Raw genomic sequence first — 6,340 nt, 5'->3', positions numbered from 1 at the left:
CCTAAGAAAGGCAACAGGAGGTTGTAAATAATTTCTAGTGCCACAAGTCAGAAGCAAGATAACCAACCAACCAACTCTTTCACAGAACAGCTTCTAATTAACACCATTAGAACAATTATTAAAAATTTCAATTCAGAGAATAGATTGTCAAATTTGGGGAAAGTAATTGAGATGATGATGATGAAACCTTTATTGCCCCGAGGGGAATTTGTTTTGCACTCAAGGGAGCCACATTTAACATTAACACAGGTAACATAAAGGATACAGTAAAAAGTAAAACAAAACAAACAACAACACAGCAATGGTGTTGACATACAATTATCAATCTAATCACTAAAATAAATCAGTAAATAATTAAACAAATAATCAATAGTACACATTTAAAAATGTCTATGTGCCTTTGTCTGATCTGTTCAGTAACTGAATGCTCCTCGGCACAAATGATGTAATGGCACGTTTAGTTTTTGTTAGGGACATTCGAAATCTGCGTCCAAAGGGGAGGGGTGAAAACTCTGAAAAAAGTGGGTGGGATGGATCATCCAGTATCCTCAGAGCCAAATTGGGGGTATACTGATCTGCGAGATTGGAGATGCTTTTAACCTCAGATCCAGTAATTTTCCTGCCCATTTTAGTCACCTTTTCGAGCATATTCCTGTTCTGGACAGAAAGACAGGAACACCGGCCATCACATGTAAACCCATGAAGGTAACAAAGTCGATCCTTGGATTGACTTCCCCTCACCTAGCAGAACCAGACTGAAATTCCTAAGGGGGCCTTTTAACCTCTGGTCTTCACAGAACATCCTTATGTCAGATAATGGCAAAGAAACTGTCTTTTCTAGATATAAATGGACCAAAATGAACTCAAAATGATTTAAATATGAATATCAGTCTTATTCTCAGTCAAGAGTGGGAATATTCTGACCACGTGCTTGATAAGATAACATATGATTTATGATACCCCGAGCAAAGACAATATCTGATTGGTCAAGACAACATTTGAGGTGTGGCCAAAAGGCCGGTTTAAATACTCAGGACACCATCAAATATTGATTTTAGCTTGCGTTTAGCTTTTGCTATCAGTCATGCCGGCTTTTAGCTTTTAGCGTTTGCTTTTCAGCTGCTGCTTTTAGGCAACACTTTTAGCGTTCTTTGAGTGCGGTTCCAGCGTGCGTCGGCCTGCACGCCTGCTGCTACTTTGCCACGATGAGAAGAAACACCACCTAGTCTTGTCAGACTTTACTTTTGTTCTTTTACTTAAGTTTCTTTTCTTTTCTGTTTGAGAGTTTCATGTTCTGAGTTAAGTTTTGTAACGCCGTGTCTCCAACCAGCCCACAACTCCGCATCTTCAGCCAACGCCCAACCACGGGCTTCCCAAGACGTCACTTCAACGACTACTGAACTTCCAGCCAATCTGCGACATCGGGAAACCCCCTTCTCAACGACAACAAAGGGAACCCTGTTAAACAGGCGATGCAAGTAACTATCTCCAAACTCACATTTGTACTGGTGTATCTAATATAATTTTAATTATAGTCACTGAGGAACTCAATGCGAGGGTTAATTAAGTGATTGAGGGCTGTTCATGTCTATGCAATTTAACGTATTGCTGTAAACTTGGGATTCCACATTTTCATTCTCTTAAACTCATTCTTCCCTAACTTTCTATCTTCCTGCAACTTGTATGAATGTCTGAGTGCGTGTGCTTATGTGTTAGATTAGTTTATATATCTTAGATTTATCTAATAAAGCCTTATTCATATTGAAAAGAGAAGTATCTTTTGTTTTGTGTTTACAAGTTAATGTCTTAAACTGCCGATCTTGTTACTGTGCTAATTGATAGTGTTTTCACTATAGTTTGGATATTAATATCCAGCGCAGATTTGATGTTAAACGGCTCGTTCAGTGAATCGCAGGGTGTCTCAGTGATCAGCCGTGAAACAGTGATTCTGTTCAAATTCCCTTTAAAATCTTAAATGATTCCCTTTGAGCTAAATTGACCTGAGTTTCACTTACAATATGATTTAATAAAGACAATTATCTAGATTTAAATTAAATGATTCTCAAAGCTGCATAATGATAAGTTGTCCAAGCAAAGTTGTTTTTGAGTTGTGATTTTCTTCTTTTATAAACAAACAATCTCATAACTAGCAATGTACTACAACCTTTGGAACATAAACTTATTGATAAATTACTACATTTAAAATATGTGTTTACTGTCCATACAGGTATTGGCATAAACTTTCATGTATTTATAAGTCAGTCTAGTCACTAGCAATGTACTATTTGTAACATAAAAAAACTAAAACATTTTGGTGAATTACAGTATATCTTTTCTAAACATTTGTGCACTGTACACACAATGACGAGGACACTGGCGAACTCATAAGTTTTGTAACTAGGTACATACAACCTTTGGAACACGAAAAAGCCTTTTTGGAGAATTGCATTAGTTTATTTATTTATTTATTTTTTTTAATTTTTTTTAGAAATTTATTTGAATTAATTATTGTACTTCGTTTGTACTGTGACAGGACCATTGACTGTATAACAACACAGGACTAGGATAGGAAACAGGAAATCAATAAAGCATGGGATCATGGGAAATGTAGTCCAGGGTGATGTGTAACGATCTGTGTGGCGTGACAGTCAATATAATGGCAGGGCAAGTGTATGGAAGTCCATGGACAGGACTGGTGACAGTTATGTCTTTTTTTTAAAGAATGTTTTGTCTATTTAGATTTCTACTTGATATTAATTGAAAATGAAAAAAAAAACATGCAAAAAAATGTTTTGCAAATCTCATTTAAAATGAATGTTAATTTAAATAGATCTTACTGACTACAATAAATAAACAAAAAGGTTAAATAAAAAGTTAATCATCAAACTCAAAGGAAGTCAGTATGACCTATTTAAATGATAAACCTAAATCATAAGCATCCTCTTTCTTTGATTAAAAAGTGTTTTAGTAAGAAAAGTGAAGGAAACAAGATCAGCAGTGTCGAATGTGAAAACAGACTGTTGAAATTACAACATCTGAGAACAACAGCAACATGTAATGTATGTAAACCCAATTATTAATTTTTCTAAAATGTCATTTTAAGCCTCTCTTTTTAAAGTGTTTTACTGTATTCATCATTTGACTGTAATGTCCCTCAAGTGTGTCACAGTGAAACTCAATGAGAGTCTTATTTTCAGGATGAGTAGCTCTGCGTCTTTCATTGTAAATGTGAATTTACACAAAGTGAAGATCATGAACTCCAGTCTCTCATCGCTGATCCAGGTTTGAGCATTACTGTGTGTTTTACCTCTGCAATGTTTTCATTTGTAATGTTGACAAGTTCTGAATCACCCAGTTTTGAAATCAGCAGAATCATGATGTCACTATTTCCTCTCAGCATCCCTGTAACATGCATCGTCATCTTATCCAGTGTGTTGTGTTTGGCCGAATACCTCAAGTGTGTGACGGAAATGTTACGCCCCTCACCATACTGTAATGCCAGGTGTCTTAAAATAATGTTTAATGCTCTGCGCGACAAGACAAAAACAATAAAACCCATTATAAATGAGGTCATTATATTATAGCTGATTATAATGATTTATGCTTGTGTGTATGTCTTTGTATGTCTTTTTGCGAATTGCCTATCGCACTGCGTAAACATAAAACCATGTCTGCATTTGTGATCAGAGAAACAAACAAGCGCAACTCTACACTGCTCAAAACTCACATTTGAATCATCAGTGGCAAATTCTTTAAATATAAAAATCTTACTTACAGACTGTGAGTCAGAAAGTACCAGACTTTCCTTGCAAAGTTGGAACTGCCCCACTTTATAGAAGCAGACACCGGCATTGTAGGCTACTCTCACAGGAAACAGTCGTCATCCTCTGCAAAATGTGCTGCACACATCTGAAAATTTGTGCTAACGGTGTTGTTAATGCATGTTTACCACTGCTTTCTAGCTGTGTCCTCTTTTGGAAGGCCAAACAAAATAGTTTCGCTTTCACAAAATCACAGCATCACACACTTGGGCTAGATTGAGCGGTAGTTGGTGGTTTTGAGTGAGGAACAGCTGGCGGGCTGAATGATAGGCTGGCAGATTCGACGAAGGAGCGGTGATTCACAGTGCGAAGTTTTCAAAGGCAGATATCACTAGGGTTGGGTATCAGTTGGGTTCCCCTATAGGGGAAGGTCACCATACTTGGCTGTATGTCACCTCACAGCAATGTATTTTGTAAAGAATTTTCTTTGTAAAGTAATGTGCAGAAGTCTTAGGCACATTGGTATTTTCACTCCAAAACGGGTTTTAAGCCAGTTATTTATATCTTTTGGTGTAGTGTGTCAGTAGGAAATATCAGTTTACATGTCCAAACATTCATTTTGCCATTCATTTTAATAATAATCTAGTCAGATTGTTGAATGCACAAGTAGTCTGACAACAGCCGGTGCTCCACATGGAGATATGATCTCAGCATCATCAAATCTGTCAGTGATTACACAAAGAAATATATGAAACTGAGACAAACTAAATGTAAACATTTTTTTAACTTGCACACTACAGCAAAAGATTAAATAACTGTCTGAACACCATTCTTTGGGGTGAAAAGGACGGGGAGGATACAGCTCTGCTGCTGTTTTCATATGAAATTTAATGGGACTGACTCTGAGGCAATCACAAATTAGTGTACAGTTTATGGAGCTAAATGCTATAGCCTCGCTAAAAAAGCCTAGCGACGCCCATGATTCTTGTGTACATTTTGAAAAAACAGGACAAATATTTAAATCGATCGTTCAAGCATTTAAGAGGCACCGAATTCTGCGTTCTGGCACTGGGGTTCGGTACCCAACCCTAGATATCATCCTGTTTTGGAAAGCCAAACAAAGTTGTTTCACTTTTTACAATGAAACACACAGCTTCTCCACAACAGTGGCAGCGGCAGCAACAATACTACAGCACGAATCAAAGCTATGCCTCCTTCTTTGCGTGACATTTTTGTGGTGTTATGCCAACCTTCCCACATAATGATGTAGACATGTGGGGGAGTGTTAGAACCAGACATTTAGGTAGATGTGGTTGACTCTCAACTTTTATAAAGAATATCTCTTTGGATTTGAGACTTTAGTCTTTGCGTCTTGCGTACAGATCTTCTTTATGCACCGAGAGCTTGTAACACGCCACAGAGAAATGAAAATGTGAAATCGCATCCCATTTACTTTAATGTTCTAAAATGACAAAATGTACTGCAGAGCATTTTACGTCCAGTATCATGGTGTAGCATAATGACTGTGGGCTGTCAAGGCTTTTTTTTTTTTTTTTGAACAATTAAATTTTGGGCTAAAAGTATGTTGTGGCACAATCTGAAAATGTATAAGTAATGCCTCACACTAATGTGTTACAGCAAAAAGGAGTCAGTTACTGTAATGCATTATTTTTGTAAAGCGTTACTCCCAACACTGGTAATCATGGAGGTGTGTTTATGAACAACATATGTCTGTCCATCATTCACAAGAGCGATGCTGCTGTTGGATAAAATGTCAAGACTGTCAAACTCAGACGTTGTTTTGTCAGTGGATGTTAAAGAAACTCTTCCAAAAACTTTGCATAGCCTTCTTAAATTTCAGAGCTTTAGATCATTAAGAAAGCAAAAGCAAATAGCACACTGAAACAAGACTGTTGTAGTTATTGTGATGGGTTGTTTTAATTTCTTCTGACTCAGGCTCAAACACAGGCTATGCAGCCTAGCATATATTCATGCAAAATGCCATGTCATGTTAACAACCCATTTAAGCAAACTAACGATTGCTTAAGAGAAATGTATCAAAAGTCAGTGAGATTAATGCTTAATGCAAAAACTTGGTTAGGGTTAAAAATCTGGTTATGAAAATGTAATTAAAGAACAGAATAATAATAATAATAATAAAAATAATAATAATAGAATAATTAATTTTCTGGGCTGGCATGACAGGCCAGATTAAAATGCAAAAATAATCAAATGTAAGTGTACACACGTTGAAACAGATTTAAGCAAAATCAAAGTGAAGGCAAAAATCTGAGAGCAGACACAAGATTGGGTTCACAAGAATGAGCCTAGACAAGAAATCTTCAATGACGAAAAACATGCCTGGAAAAAAAAATAGAGATGCATTTGAAAAGTTTCAACTAATACCATCTCAGTTCTGCTTTCTGAGTATTAATTATAATATGCAATAACAGACAAACTCAAGCACCGTAAGATATTTTGCCACAAACTCGACTTCTCTTTTGTGATTTCATGAGTATCTTCAGACCTACAGAATTGTACTTGCAGGCTAATGAGTTTTTAAAATGTTTGACCTCCTA

The 6,340-nt window shown here is 36.5% G+C and overlaps 1 protein-coding gene across 2 annotated transcripts in view; it reads left to right on the top strand.

Moving 5' to 3' along the window:
- Window positions 1-6,340, top strand: part of LOC132131973 (uncharacterized) — a 125,474-nt gene that overhangs the window by 66,494 nt on the left and 52,640 nt on the right. The gene's annotated exons all lie outside the window — the stretch shown is intronic.

This window comes from Carassius carassius, chromosome 48 (genome assembly GCF_963082965.1).
Source record: "Carassius carassius chromosome 48, fCarCar2.1, whole genome shotgun sequence".
Taxonomy (NCBI): domain Eukaryota; kingdom Metazoa; phylum Chordata; class Actinopteri; order Cypriniformes; family Cyprinidae; genus Carassius; species Carassius carassius.
Note: the sequence above shows the minus strand (reverse complement) of the source record. Positions and strands in the feature narration are given on the sequence as shown.